The sequence below is a fragment of the Macrobrachium nipponense genome, chromosome 6, assembly GCF_015104395.2.
Source record: "Macrobrachium nipponense isolate FS-2020 chromosome 6, ASM1510439v2, whole genome shotgun sequence".
In the NCBI taxonomy this organism is placed as follows: domain Eukaryota; kingdom Metazoa; phylum Arthropoda; class Malacostraca; order Decapoda; family Palaemonidae; genus Macrobrachium; species Macrobrachium nipponense.
Window position 1 is genome coordinate 3,350,695 of NC_061108.1, and position 15,744 is coordinate 3,366,438.

Here is a 15,744-nt window from a genome sequence, read left to right on the forward strand (position 1 = left end):
ACAGATTGTTTAATTACTTCAAGTCGTGAGTATTTAAGCTGACAACATAATTCAAAGACCTTCATTTTATCAAAAGGTATACATAACCATTCCAACTGGCTTAGTCTTACACGCCACATTTTATTTATTGACTTTTCGGATTTTGCCCACAGTCGCAACCTATGTACAGTTTCGCTTACTCGGGGAGTAAACCTACATACTGCTTTGTTTTTGTTGTTTGGAGGGTTTTAAAAAGGCAAAAAAAAAAAAAAAAAAAAAAAGTCTGAAAAAGGTGTTTTGCGTTGAGTTAAAGATACAGGATCTTAGGATAGGATATTTACGAAATATTTATAAGAATGAAAATGAAAACAAAAATGAATAATGTGCACATTAAACAATACAGAAAAATAATTTCTAATTAAATATATCGTATTCTTTCAATTTTCGTTGCTGAAACAATGGACTATCTGTCCGTAGATTTCAGCACGTTTTAATTTATCTGATGTAAGTGAATTTAGAGGCTATATTTCTGTTCGATTATTTTGTGTTTTCACTTATGACATAGAACAAATGAACGTGTTTAATTTGTGTCCTTTTTAGTTAGTATGAGTAGTACTAATTATGAGTATTCATTACGAAGACCACTCCATGTTAAGTTAGGAATATAACGTCTGCAACTTTTGTGTCAGTGGAAAATCTTGCACGTGTCCCCAGTAAGCTGGAGGTGGGATTACGCCTTTTATTCAGAATTAGGACGTGATGTGCTCTTCGATCACCAAATTCCATCCGTGTCTTCGATATTAGGATTCTCAAAGAAGAGAAGAGAAACAATTAGACTCAGAAGAAAAAGATAAATAAATAAAAAACTGCAAACGTAGACTATTCTCTGCTAATATCGAAACCCAAATCTAGCATTATATTTTAAAGTACTTGAAAGATATTTAAATATTTAATGGCCATTCAGAGCATTCAGAGCAGAAAGTAGAATATGTCTTAGTACTAGAAATATATTTTTGTAGTAGATATTTATTTTCGTGCTTGAATAAAATTTCGTACTAAAAATATATATTCATCCTAGAAATACATTTTTGTACTAGAAGTATATATTTGTACTAGAAATATATGTTCAGCCTAGAAATAAATTTTTGTACTAGAAATATATGTTCATCCTAGAAATGTTATTTTTGTACCAGAAATACATTTTTGTACTAGAAATATATATTTGTACCAGAAATATACATTCGTACTAGAAATATATGTTCATCCTAGAAATATATTTTCGTACCAGATAGACATTTTCGTACTAGAGCTCTTCCAGAGGGCTTTCCTAAACCCCTCCCCCCAACAACAACAACAATAACAAAGTAGATTATAATAGGCTTACTCCCTGAGTAAGCGAAAATGATTTTTTACTATTCACATCATGAGGTAAATTGACTGATAATTGTTAACTGTTTTAGGCTGAATTATACATTTGTTTTTAAAGAAAAAATCGGGAAAATGAATTTTTGAAGGAAAATGAAAGATGATTTATCTTTAAAGAAACATTAATAAAGAAAAAAAAAGAATTGTAGAGGAAATTAAGTTTTTAAAGCAAATTTGAAAAAAAAGGAAATTTTAAAAAAATTTTCAAAGACTGATTTTTAAAGGAAAAATTTTTCAAAAGGAATTCAAAGGAAAAATTACAGAAAGTAATTTTATAATTATAACATAAAATTTAGAGAAAATTTACACAAAATTACCGTTTAAAGGCAAAAAAACAAAAAACAAAAGAATTTTCAAAAAAAAAATATATATAAAATTTTAGCTCGATATGATAGGAATATAAAATGAAACGGTATGACTCAATAAAAATTTTTTTAAACAAAATTCACACGGAATTAAATAGTACAGAAATATTAAAATGATACGTCCTGATTACACACACACACACACACAAAAGAAATTTACATTTGCAGGCTTAACAAATAACCAATGATTTTAGTTCCGGCAACGTTTGTTATTCATTATTTTTTTGTTATGTTTTGTTATACCACAAACGGATAACATCAGCATAAAATACATGTTCTGAAATATAGAATTTGACCCAAAGGCCTACCTCATGAGCTGGGACCTATGAGGTCATTCAGCGCTGAAAGGGGAACTGACAGTTAAAAAGGTCTGGAAGGCGTAACAGGAGGAAAACCTCAAAGCAGTTAAGCAGTTGCAAAGGACCTTAAGTAAAGCCTACAGTATTCTACGTGAGGTGCACTGGTGGTACAGTACCCACTTGCTGGGATGTTCAGCAGATGAATACAACAACCACCAAGTGTTTTTGCTTGAACTTTCCACTTGGTTATGTGTTAACTTTCATCAATTACAACTTTCTTAATGAGTCAGCTTTCTCATTCCAATAATTCACTATGCCTTCACTATGTTCTGGTGAAATACGTCCATTAATATTATACTAACAATGTTAACATTAGACTACGTGAGAACCTCATTACTTGCTGCTCCCACCCCCGCGAGCATAAGGCGCTAGTAGTTTTATTTAGTTACTCTGTCAGTAAAGATTTCAATCTAGCTTATTTTCTTTGCTTTAAACTTAATTTAACTGAATTGAATATAGAATTTGGGGCTTAATGCAGAACATAAACTTCGCTTGGTGGAAACATTAGAGAACACTGTTCTTGCATAAGTTCACTGTTCTTCACGCTTCTAGTGTTATTACTGAACACTGAACAATTTCTTTGGATTTTTGTGTATTATATTGATGACTTATTGCTTCTTTTGCAGCAATAATTTTTCAGATAAATGCAAAACGCCTTAACCTGTTTCTTCAACGCAGTCAAGTTTTCTGGGCAGCATATAATGCTGTATGAGTTACGGACCTTGAACCTTTCAGCCACGGGACAGCGGGTGGTAGCTTGTCTTACGGCGTTGCCAGACACACGACAGCAGACGTTAACCTTACATAAAATAAAAACTTTCGAGGCTAGAGGGCTGCGATTTGGTATGTTTGATGACTGGAGGGTGGATGATCGACATGCCAATTTGCAGCCCTCTAGCCTCAGAAGTTTGCGCTTACTCGCAGGCGTTCTTTGATGCCTATTATTATTAAGTAAATGCTACCAGAATCCCAGGCACAACGAATCTTGTTAAAATGGCGGAGAAATCAAAAAAGAAAATTAAATTCCGACAAGGAGGATGTTTTGATTCAGACGAGGAAGACATATCAATTCAGACACAATTCTATTCTTATCCTGAAGATTCTTGCAGGGAAAAAAATACGCGCAGTAGAGCGACAATTCATTCTGGTATGCCAACAGTCGATTCCCACACATAAACCCAATTACGAAAAAATAAATCAATCATGGCAAAAAAAGAAAAAAAAAAAGAACCGCTTGTCTATACTGTATATTACAGTTGACAAAAAACTTCAACATGAGAAACGTTTCATTCCAAAACAAATACCACAGCAGAGACCGTCTGACGCATGTATCATCGATTTTATAAAAAAAAAAAAAAAAAAAAAACAAGTATAGACAGCAGGCGAGAGAAACTGTAATTGTCGGGTCACTCTATAATTTGCCAACCTGTAAAATGAAGCGTCTATTATATGTATCACCATCATTTGTAATACAGGCACACACACACACACGAGCGCGCGCGGTATAGAGTATTATTTACATATAAACTTAAGTTCGGTTACGTCAGAAAATATACGTAACATTTATTCATTGTGAATTTTAAACCCAGACGGATGGATGGAAATAAACCAGATACCTTCACCTTGGGGGTTTATATGTCTGGTTTATTTTGGGCTTCATTCTTAAAACCTTGAAGGTTTATATCTTGTAACATTTGATTATTAGCTTGGTGCCTCCATCCACAATCCCGGAGCTATCTAAGCAAAAGCAATAGTGCTATCAATTAAAAAAAATAAGATTATACCATGACAATAATGGTGCTATCAGTTAAAAAAAATAAAATTATACCATGACAATGATTATCTGGCTGTCAGGAGAAAAACCATGGTGCTATCATCACAAAAGCCACTATCAGAACAATAATTATGGTACTATCAAGACCAAACCATGGTGCTACCATAACAAATGACCATCATGCTACCAAGATTATAACCATGGTGCTATCAATACAAAAGGCATATCACTACTGTTATGGTTATTGATCATTGATGGTATCATGGCAAATGACCATGTTGCTATCAAGACAAAGCCTTAGTGCTATCATGTCAAATGACCATGGTGTTATCAGGACACTATCCATGATGCCATCAAAACTAAGACTAATTCCATTATGTCATCAGGACAAATGACCATGGTGCTATCAAGATAATGAATACATTATTTGTGGAATTTAAATCAAGCATAGCCAATCAAAGTGATTTCCAAAATATTCATCAAGAACTTTCAATCAATCGCAGCCAATCAAAGAGGTTTGAAAAACATTCATCAAGAATTTTCTAATCAATCGCAGCCAATCAAAGAGGTTTGAAAAACATTCATCTGGAAATTCCAATCAATCACAGCCAATCAAAGTGATTTTAGGAACCGCTCTCCCCCCTCGGGCATCTTAAAAACCTTCGTGTCAGGGAGTCATTTTAATTAATACCCATTTTCTTTTTAGGTTAAATGGTACTTAAATGTTCATTGTTCTACTCGTGAAATATTGTAAATCTGTCGCGCAGTATTTTATTTTATTTTTCAATTTTAGCAAAAAAAAAAAAAAAAAAAAAAAAAATCCCAGCAATGTTTCACCAATATGGTACAATTTTGCCGTAATAAAATTCTCGAATGTTCTATAAACGTATATATTCCCCTTTGACGTTTGTAAACATACATACAGGCGCCATTGCTTAGTCCGGCACTTAAATCTTGACTCAGAATAAGGCAATGTTTACAAATACACCTAGACGTCGATTCATACTGTTGCAGGCTTTTAAGGTATGGGTCGAGCTGAATATAGCACTGGGACCTATGAGGCCATTCAGCGCTGAAATGGAAACTGGCGGTAAAAGGTTTGAAAGGGGTAACAGGAGGAGAACCTCAAAGCAGTTGCGCTATGAAACAATTGATACCCGACGGAGAAAAGTAAGGTGGACGAGAGAATGAACAGTTACAGTAAGAGGTCGAAGGGACGCTGATAAGAACCTTCAAGTAAAGCCTACAGTGCGCCTTGAGCACGCAAAATTAATAAGGCAAGTAAGTCAATCTTTCAATCATGGGAGGGTTTGCCACTTAATGCAATAGCGTGACCAGCAAGTCGGAAAGCTCTCGCGCTTCGAAGCAATTCCAAAACTTTTTTCTCTAATTGAACTATGAGAAAGGCTAGGCTCGTGACGGAGCCAACCAAACGCATTAATTTTAAGCAATGCATTGCCGATTAATGTACAAAAGACCAGCATTAAACTGATCTGAACTGATTTGTTTATACTCAAACCGTCACGAGTAAGTTTCGCCTGTTTGACTGATCACCCACCATCCAACCATCAAACATACCAAATTACATGACTGCCATGGCATACGTAATATCCAATCACTAACAAAATCATCAAACTTAAAACTGAAATCCAACCAGGCAAGTAGCGAGTCGCTGTATATATATAGTCTTTATTCACAGAAGTGTTTGAAGTGTCCAAAGCCTAATATTGAAGTTGTGTGTTTTTTTTTAAGTAAAAGCACTTAATCACAAAACATTGTGTTCAAAACCTTTTTTGAACCTCAACTCAGGTTAAAACTACTAAGACATTAACTATTGCACTGCAACACTTAACAGACATGAAGGCTTTGTGCCGAGAATTCTGTCGCAAATCCTAAATTAACTTTTCAGTTTAACTTCTATATATACTTAGGAACGCCATACACACACACAAACACACGTATTCTCACATTCGTTCTGATCCTTCCATTTAACTATTCCTGTGTTATCTCTTAATTCTTCGTTTATCTGTTTTGCTCCTATTTACTCCAGTACACACTTCGCTGAGACCAATTTTCGACAGATTTTTTCTGTCCGTCATTGAGGAAAAATAACGCCATATAAAAAAAACAGTTTCCATTTTTAACCACCGGAAAATTCGACCATGCCAAATTAACGATGCAATTTTTATTCTAACTTTAAAAGCATATACACAATTCACGTGTACTAGTTATTTGGGGACCTCTCTGAAGTTACGTTTTAAGCAAATGAACAATAGCACCATCTGTCAATTTGTTGGGTGCTACGTACGTCATCTCAGGCTACAAATGGTGACCTCAGTCACAGTTCTTCAAATTTGAATGGAATGTAGTTTATATATTTATAACCCCCATCCAGGTTTTTAAACATTCCAAGCTTCCCCCCACCCCTTTTTCATATCAAATCAACCAAAGCTGATTGTATTAGACTTAATCTAGGCGCACGTTACATTAAAAACTTATAAAGTTTATCTCCTTTAGTTAACTTAAGAGACTTACCACATACAGCATGTGGAGCAATTTATCTATTTATTATTTATGAGTATTTATCTGTAAGAATGGTAAATAATATTTTGAGTTTTCATAAGTCAACAGTACAATTTCTTTCTGCAACCTATCTTCCTTGAGTCGAGTTTAACTAAAGCAAATAGCCTATATTTTCTTAATTAATATCTACATAAATAATAATACCTGATCATTCTAATTATTCTGATATATAATAAATTTCGTTTTAATTTTAGTGGTCTACTTTCAGAAAATGCAGTCCTTCAGCTGTTACAGAACAATATCAATATTGGCTACACTGATAGGAACCTTCATAGCGATCATCGGTCAAGGAACATCTATTACAAACGACAGAGCCCTGTTTGCTAAGGTAGTAAAGTTCAAGTTAATCCTTTTTCTACTTTTTATATTCAGTAACATCCTAAGATATAAGAACCGTCAATTCATTTTGCCAGGAAGACTTGGAATTTTTACCGCAAATTTTATTTCTTGTACGTAGGTATCCTAGGTGAGATTAACCTGTCAGGTTTAAAAAATCAAATTAATGTCTTACAATAATGAAATGAAAATAGCACATTGAATAGTTTTCCTTTCTTTCTTGGCTAAACATGACCGGAGGAACTCTATTGAGAATGAAATTAACAAAATCTGTTTAGTCAATTTGAGCCGTCAAACAAAATTAGTCGAATTATTCGTGGAATGACTGTGTCAACTCCATCACGACAGTTCGATTAATTTGTGTCAATAAACTTTTCAATAAAACGCCTGACTTCAACTAGGTGAAAAATACCGTCGACATACGAGACTGTTCGTGAACATACCAACAGCGCAGATCAATTAATGATCAATGTGCTCTACAAGAAATCAATGATATAGCTGCACTGGTAATGAGCCCAGTTCCCGCCATAATCACTGTACAAATATTAGAGCACGGCAACGAACGAGTCCTCCTGGCAACAGCCAAAACACCCACGTCCCTCTACTCACTTAAACCAACAATTCCTCTCTCGGTGTGTGCTTTTAAGGCCATGCTCGTTTTAACAAACTTAACCATGCATAAGTAAAAATTAAGATAGTTCTTTTCCTAAATGACCTGGGGAATATAGGCCTAATTATAACTTATTGACACGCAAACGGCAGGATAAAATTGTTTCGCTTTCGCACAATTAAGTACACAATTTGCTTTCATTAGAGGACAAATATTAATGTTAAAAGGGACTTGTCACGGATAGACTAAGCAAATAAACAAAGAAACATAATTAGGACTGGGGCCCCAGGGGGTCACTGTCCTTGGGGGAAAAATGGACTGAAGAAAGCAATAAAATTCACGCTTTTTTAAATCATAGCTGAAATATATCATCAGGTTTCCAACATATATGCAAAATTCAAGATAAATAAGTGGACTACTGTGATTTTTAACCACTTTTGCTGGGCAAAGGCCAGTGTAGGGAAAGACGTAATATAGTTCTTTTTTAAATTACAACCCTTAGAAATAACAAAGTATGTAAGCCATATATCCTATATGGTAACTTATTTTTGTACTCTATATTTTACAATAGCATTAAGTAATATTCTTTGGTAAAAAGCTTGTCTAATTTATTTGCATAAACTTTACTCAATATAAACTTCGTTTTTGACATTTTTTTCCCTATACAAGCAATCATGTTTGGGTCGTCTGTCAATAGAGCCAAAGATCGACCAGACCACACTCCTGCTACAAAATCTGATAGTAACACCATTGCTGTGTTTTCGTCTTTCTTCGATGGTGTCTTGAAATCCACTTTAGTAAACTATCAGTTTCAATTTTACAACAGCTTTTTAGTTTTGACTTTAACCAAACCAGAATGTTTTTTGATGGGGGACAAAAATAAAATATGTTCACTTTATTTTCAATGCAGCCACAAAAGAGACATTTATCTTCATTCGAGCTTTTCATCCTATGCAATGCAGCCTATCTTTGGTATAAAGTATTTCATAAACATATCTATAAACTGTATCTCTGCTCTTCTTATCAATTAAAGAGCGGGTACATTAACTCTACCTTTGGTTTATAGTCTTTACAGTTCATAAGTAACCAGTATATTTCTTTAACAGACACCTTAGGAAGATTCTTTAAACGATATACTTTCCATAAAACATCAACCATCTCACTATAATATGATGTGATAAAAATAGTAGTCTCTATAATTTTTTTTCAGTTTCCATCAAAACACTAGCTTTTATTTTACAATAGAAATACATAATTTCAAAACCATAACACTTACTTATAGAAATCTTGTTAAAAGTTCTGAACATAATGGCTTTCGATTTATGTAGAATATTCATCATTCCTAGCCCACCTTCTGTCTTTGGTAAAAATACGGTATTTCTTGCAATTGGTTCACAGCTTCCACTCCATAGGTATCTAAATAAACTCCTCTGTATTCATTTTGCACAATCCTGTGGAACTGTATATACATACATGTGACACATACCGCGTTTTTGCTCAAATATTACAATTAATTATAATACATTTTTGAAACACTGTCAGCTTCCTATTCCTAAATATACCTATCACTTTGTTTATCTTACTCTCTAAATTTCTCCAATTTAGATTAACTCTGTCTTGATAATTATTGCTATGATAAATACCTAGTATTTTACAGGACATCCATTTATTGGCCATGCTGATTTATTTCTCCATTTCGCAATGCCTAAAATTGAAGTTTTATTTCTGTTCAGATTTGCACCACTTTCCTTTTCATAATCTGCGATTATATTAAAACATTCTAATATTCCTTTGTCACTATTAACTATGATAACAGAATCATCAGCATATCCTAGAACAGAAACCTTTAAATTATTTGGCAAATTCAATGACATGTTCTACAAGTTTCATTTTCATCATCCTGTGAAAGGGTTCCTCGTAGATAATAAACAAAATCATGGATAATGGACATCCTTGCCGTACCGAATTGTTTATGGGATTGGATCAGAGATATTACCATTTGTGCATACTTCACTTTCAGCGTCTGTATATAACATTTGTATTAGCTGAATGAAACTAGGGTCAAAACCAAAGTTGCTCAATATAGCATATAAAAGGTCATGATCCACACGATCAAAAGCTTAAGACCAGTCTAGATTTATTAACGCAGCTTATTTATCATTATTATTTGTATAAATCATAATATCTCTCATAATGGAATTCAAGTTGATAATTGACCTATCATCTGCACAACTAAACTGCTCGCGGGAAATAATAAATGTAACACATTCTTCAATCTATTAGTTATTATTTTCGCTGTTATCTTAAAACCCACGTTTAACATAGTTATTGGCCTCCAGTTTGTAATAAAACCTTAGTCTCCTTCCTTCGGCGTAAGCGTTATTATTCCTTTATTCATTTTAGAGATGGTCTTAAACCTAAAAGTAAACTTTACTATCTTACAAAATCGTTTTTTATTTCCTTCCAAATCTTTTTGTAAAACTCAACAGTGAGATCATCTATTCCCGGACTTTTACCGTCCTTCATCCCCCTCGATACTTTCAATACTTCAGAATCTGTCACTTCTGAGGTTAAAATATCATTCTCATTCCTATCAAAAACTTTATCTACTAAATTCAATAACAAGTCTTGATAAGACTTATCACATTTCTCTTTTTTGAAAAGCTTTTCAAAATGTTCCCGTTCCCTTATATTTAAAGTAATAGCTTTAGGGTTTACTATTTCGCTTCCATCATCCCTCTTTATCTTATTTACATACGATTTAAAGTCTTTCTCCTTGCCTAACAGGTTATGCTGCAACTTGTTCACCCTTTAATTTATCATCCACTTTTGCTCTAATTTTGACCCCTTCAAAGATCTCATCTTGAATACTATTTATTCTTAATTTCAAAAAGTTCACTAACGAAAACTTGTCCTTATTTAATACACCTTTTCCTATTTCTCCTTTCAACTGGTACTTCAGTAAATTCAATAAGCCATATTTCGCTTGGTTAATTAGCTTTGAACATGTGACAAAGAAAGATTTCAGCCGGGGTTTTGCATATTCCCTCCAACACAAAATATTTCCAACTCTATCTTTGCTCCCCTTAATATCATTCCAGGTCATAAGAAAAGTCTCTTACAATATCTTTATCTAGAATATTACTATTAAGTTTCCAGTACCCTATCCCTGGCGACACTACATTTTCTAATTTCAAGGCTAATACTCTAATACAATGGTCAGTCCAGCTTACAGGAATATTTTGAATATTTGCCACATGGTTATGCAAATCTTTTGAATAAAACCTATCCAGCCTTGAGCCATAATTCTCCCTAAGTATACTCCACCTGGTGGTGACATGAAACCCAAGCATCTATAAGTTTCAAGTTGCTTTTCAAGCTTACTAATGACTTTGATAGAAGTTCACTATCTGAATTTGAACAATCTCTCATACAGGTGATAGAATTCCAGTCACCACCCATTATGATATTGCTTATATTGTTCCTTAAGAAATATAAAATATTTGTATTAAATAATTTCTCCCTTTCTTTTCTCTTACTGTTCCCAGCAGGAGCTACACACTTAATAATTAAATAGTGACATTTGAATAACGACAATTAACACTCATAACATAACCATCAATATCGTTTTCAAAATTCAAAATTTCCACAATAGATATTTTATTTGAAAGGAGAGCTATTCCACACTTAAGCATTTGTGTATAATTAAACAAAACTTTGCAGTATTTTTCAACATATTCCAGTTTCCCTTCCTCTTTTATATTGTGCTCTTGAAAAAAACTAATTATATCTAGTTTTTAAAGAACATAAAGTTTATTATTTTAATTTGCTTATTCCAAGTATCAAGTCCATTTACGTTAAATGTAGCTACATTTGATGTGGATGAAATGATTTTTGTATATTATTTAAAAAACATATACAATACTAGGTTAAGCTTCTTAGTACACTTTCCTGTTTCATCATCTGATGATAAAATGTGTGTTCAGATTTCGCATAACATAATTTAAAAATATATAACATAGTATAAAGAGAGAGAGATTATCTTTGTCCGTTCGAAGCTAGAATACTCGTTTCGTACGCGTATGTCTTTGCCGAATGCCACATGCAGATTTCGCAGTTTGTCTGTAAAGTTGCGTCACATTCGAAGCTTCTGGAAAGAACTGTGTCCCAAAACGTTTTGTGTCATCTCCACTGTCCAGCTTTCGTAAGGAAGAGATTCATTCGGGCTTAAATCCTCAAAGCTTTTACACTCTCTCCTCTCTCTCTCTCTCTCTCTCTCTCTCTCCATCGCACAGCACTTTCGATTTTAAAGTAACATAACGATTTCATACTTACTGAATGGTCACTCGTAACTTTAAGATTTCAGATTTGATATTTCTTAGAGCTATTTAGTATTATTTAGTGTTTTTGTGGGATGTGAACAAACATTATATTAGTTGCAACTAATATCTAATGGTTCTATGGTTTGGTAAGAAACTAATATCTGATGGTTATGATGGTTTGGTAAAAACTAATATCTAATGGTTATGATGGTTTGGTAAGAAACTGATAACTATTGGTTACGATGGCTTAGAGAACTAATAACTAATGGTTACAATGGTTTGAGTGGAAAGATTTACATTTTTATACATTGCAAATTTTTGTGTTATGTGTTTGTTTCATTTGAAGTGCATTTATCCATTTTCTTATTGAAGTGTTTATTTTTGGTGCATTTATCCATTTTCTTATTGAAGTGTGTGTTTTTATTTTATATTCTGTTTGATTAATACTTTTTGCAATTTTGGTATTTTCCACGTTTTTCTTTTTTCATTTACATTCACAATTTAATTAACTTAGTTATTTTCATTACTTAATCATTGCACATTTAATTAAATTTAACACTTGTGAATTAATTTGCATTTTCTTAGAATTCTTTTCAAGTTTTATTGTTGTTTAGCACTTGTGAATTAATTTCCAAATTTCAATTATTGCCTTACACTTTTGAATTTTGATTGAATTAATTTTCTTGAATTTTGTGATAAATCAATTTTGATTTAATTTTACTTATTTGATTCAAGAATTAATTAAACTTTACTTTGTTTTCAAGTAACAGTAATTTTCCCTGATATTGTGAATTTCACTTATAATTTTGAGTTGGATGATAAATTTTTGTATTAATAATTTTTATAAGTATTTCATTTCTCACCAGTACACATACATTTAATTATGATTATATTGATGTTAGGTAGAAACATAGAGTGATAATTGATCTGTTTTCCTTCAGTTAACTTGAAGTGACTTAGAACCAGGGAAGTACTTAGACTTCTGAAATCAGGGAAATACTTAGGCTTTTAAAGTTGTTGATGGAGTGATGCCCTTTAATTAAATTTATTACTTACAAGATTACCTCATACCGGTTTTGATAAACTTAGTATGATTTTCTGCAATACTGGTAAGTTGTTTAAGGGATCACTGTTGCCTTTAGAGTATTCAGTCGCTTAATACCTGTAATGAGGGTTCAGGTGTCTGGCTGTTGTGAGGTAACAATTAATGAATGGTAAGTGAGTGTAGTAACCAGATACTTGGCACTTCGTATATATATATATATATATATATATATATATATATATATATATATATACGTATATATATATATATATATATATATATATATATATATATATATATATATATATATATATATACGAAGTGCCAAGTATCTGGTTACTACACTCACTTACCATTCATTAATTGTTACCTCACAACAGCCAGACACGTATATATATATATAATATACTATATATATATATATATATACATATATATATTATATACGTCATAGATAGATAACGTATATATATATATATATATATATATATATAATATATATATATATATATATATATAATGTAAGTATATATGTGTGTGTGACTGTGAAATATTTTTTGATAAAATAGAATTCCATCTAATAAAAGGAGCCCATAAAAATGTCAAAAGGTAGAAACTCAATACCTTGTGATGTTTTTATGGGCTCATTATATAATTCATTTACATTACATCATACAGACATATACATACACTTATTTCTTCTTTCACCTTTTAAATTAAAATAACACACTTCAAAATTGATAAACAGCCATTATAGCCATAAAAGTAATAACAAAGTGTATCAGCTTCTGTTGGTGGATTTACATATGTGCCTTATTGCGGGAGACTTCCTTTTTTTCACGGCTGAAAAATGAATCGAACTTATAAGTTACATCTGCAAATACCTCAACAAAATAAATGTATTTTTTCCCATCCAAAATATCTTTTAGTCTTCCCATACAGATAGCCAAAATGATTTTTCAGACTTCTAGCTCTCCATGTTGAAAGTTACCCCAAACTGAGGATTTCCAGTCACGAATTTCCAACTCACTTTTCTGATCGGATGATGTTAGCATTACGGCTTTTTCAGGTTGATTCAAGATACCCACAAGATTTTGGAAAATGCTCCCTGGCAAATTACAGTGGAGTCGTGAAACCCTCCCACTGCGCTCACTATTGTTCCCTCCATGAGAGATGTCACCTCTTCTGTATGACAAAAGGTTTGAAATCAGGCTGTAAATAGTACATGGAAAAAAGAATGCAATTCATTCTGTCTTATCATTCTCTGCTTAAATGTTTCGTGCTTTTTTTCTTTAACTACAAGCAAGTCTCAGTGTATAAGCTAAAATACATCAAATTGACTTCTGGAATAGCTATCATTTTTATGCATGTTTGAAAAAGTTTTCACTAAATAATGGAAGACCTCCTTTTCAGATGGATGTCTGCTGTCTGAGGCCAGAGTATCACGTCACTGGAAGGGAGTCTCAGGCGCCCCTCCCGCAGCCATGACATGTTTTTCCTCTTGGGGGAGTGCTAATGATGCTGCGTCAAATGCAACAATTTCTGCAACTCCTTATCACTGGAACAACGATGGTTTCAAAGAAATGGCTGTCAATGGTTACACATGCTTTCAAGAAAGCGGTTATACTTATGCCTCTACAATAGTACAAAGCCCTTGGTGGTCAGCTAACCTTGGTACTGTCCGCAAAGTTGTCTCTGTACGCGTTTTCACGAGACAACAATATAATTATTCTTCAAAGTTCAAAAATGTAGAGGTTCGTGTTGGATATTTTGACCCTGGAAATGGCGATTTCACTGACAATACTCTTTTAGGGTTTTATGAGGGGGAAGCACCACAACGAACAACCATCTACTTTGTTGCTGACAGACCCATTAAAGGTTCTGTTGTCTCTATCCAGAGTTTAGACCTGTATTATCTAATAATGTCAGATGTTCAGATTCTTTACGTGTAGGAAGTTAAGTTAACAATTCATTATCAGTGCTTCAGTTTTAAAATTTCATCTAAAAATTAAAAGACTTTCATTGCTGACCTTATCCACTAATCATGTTTATTATTATTATTGTTGTTGTTGTTGTTGTTAAGTAGTTTAACCAGACAACTGAGCTAATTTAATAATTAGCTCTCACAGGGCTGGTCCAAAGGATTTGTCTTCATTATTTAAACAGGTAGGTTAAAATGTATTAAATTACAGCTCTTTAAAAAAATTCCTAATTGGATTAAGTGAAAAAGATAGAGTGACAAGATTTCTTTTACTGAATAATTTCCAAATCTCTCCTTGTATTGTCAATTATATTTTGGACAGTCACCCCTAAAATGTTTAATTGATAGTGTTACTCAACATGCTTTACATGAAATGATCGGACAATGTGAGCTATTCCTCAAATATCCACTGGTCAGACGAGCGCGACCAATTCTCAGACCAGTCAAAATTACGCATGTGTTACTCCTCCTGATATGATGAATTCCCTAATCCAACACCGAGCTTGAGCTGTTTGATTTCTTACTATCACATTCAATACTTCATAATTTCTGCTTTCTATTGTTGCCCTGGGTTTTATTAGAGACATCATATAATCATTATATCCATTAACATCTTGTCAGGATAGTTGCACCTTTGGCTGCTTTATCAGCTTTTTCATTTCCTTTAATGTCTAAAAGGGCAGGAAACAAGAATACTTATTCATTTTTGCCATCTCTTTTTACCACGGTCAAAAGAGATATAAAAACTGAGAAAATAACTTCGGCAAAAGTAAAGCATCATTATACAGTATGCTAGGATGATAAGACCACATTGTAACTCATCCATCTTAAAGAAGAATATCCTCAGTGACTGCTTTACTGTAATATACAGGCAGCCCTCAGTTTTACAGCGCTTGTCTAGCAATACTGTCAACTGGATTTTTGGTGCCGATCTCTGGTTAGCAGCGTTGATATCCGGTTAGCAG

At 33.1% G+C, this 15,744-nt stretch overlaps 1 long non-coding RNA gene across 1 annotated transcript; it reads left to right on the plus strand.

Annotated features, from left to right (window-relative positions):
• Nucleotides 1–6,693: 6,693 nt before the first annotated feature.
• LOC135216057 (uncharacterized) lies at nucleotides 6,694–14,748 on the plus strand. The gene is made up of 3 exons (XR_010314793.1): nucleotides 6,694–6,813; nucleotides 13,868–13,997; nucleotides 14,212–14,748. It is a non-coding gene; the product is annotated as an uncharacterized LOC135216057 (long non-coding RNA).
• Nucleotides 14,749–15,744: the final 996 nt, after the last annotated feature.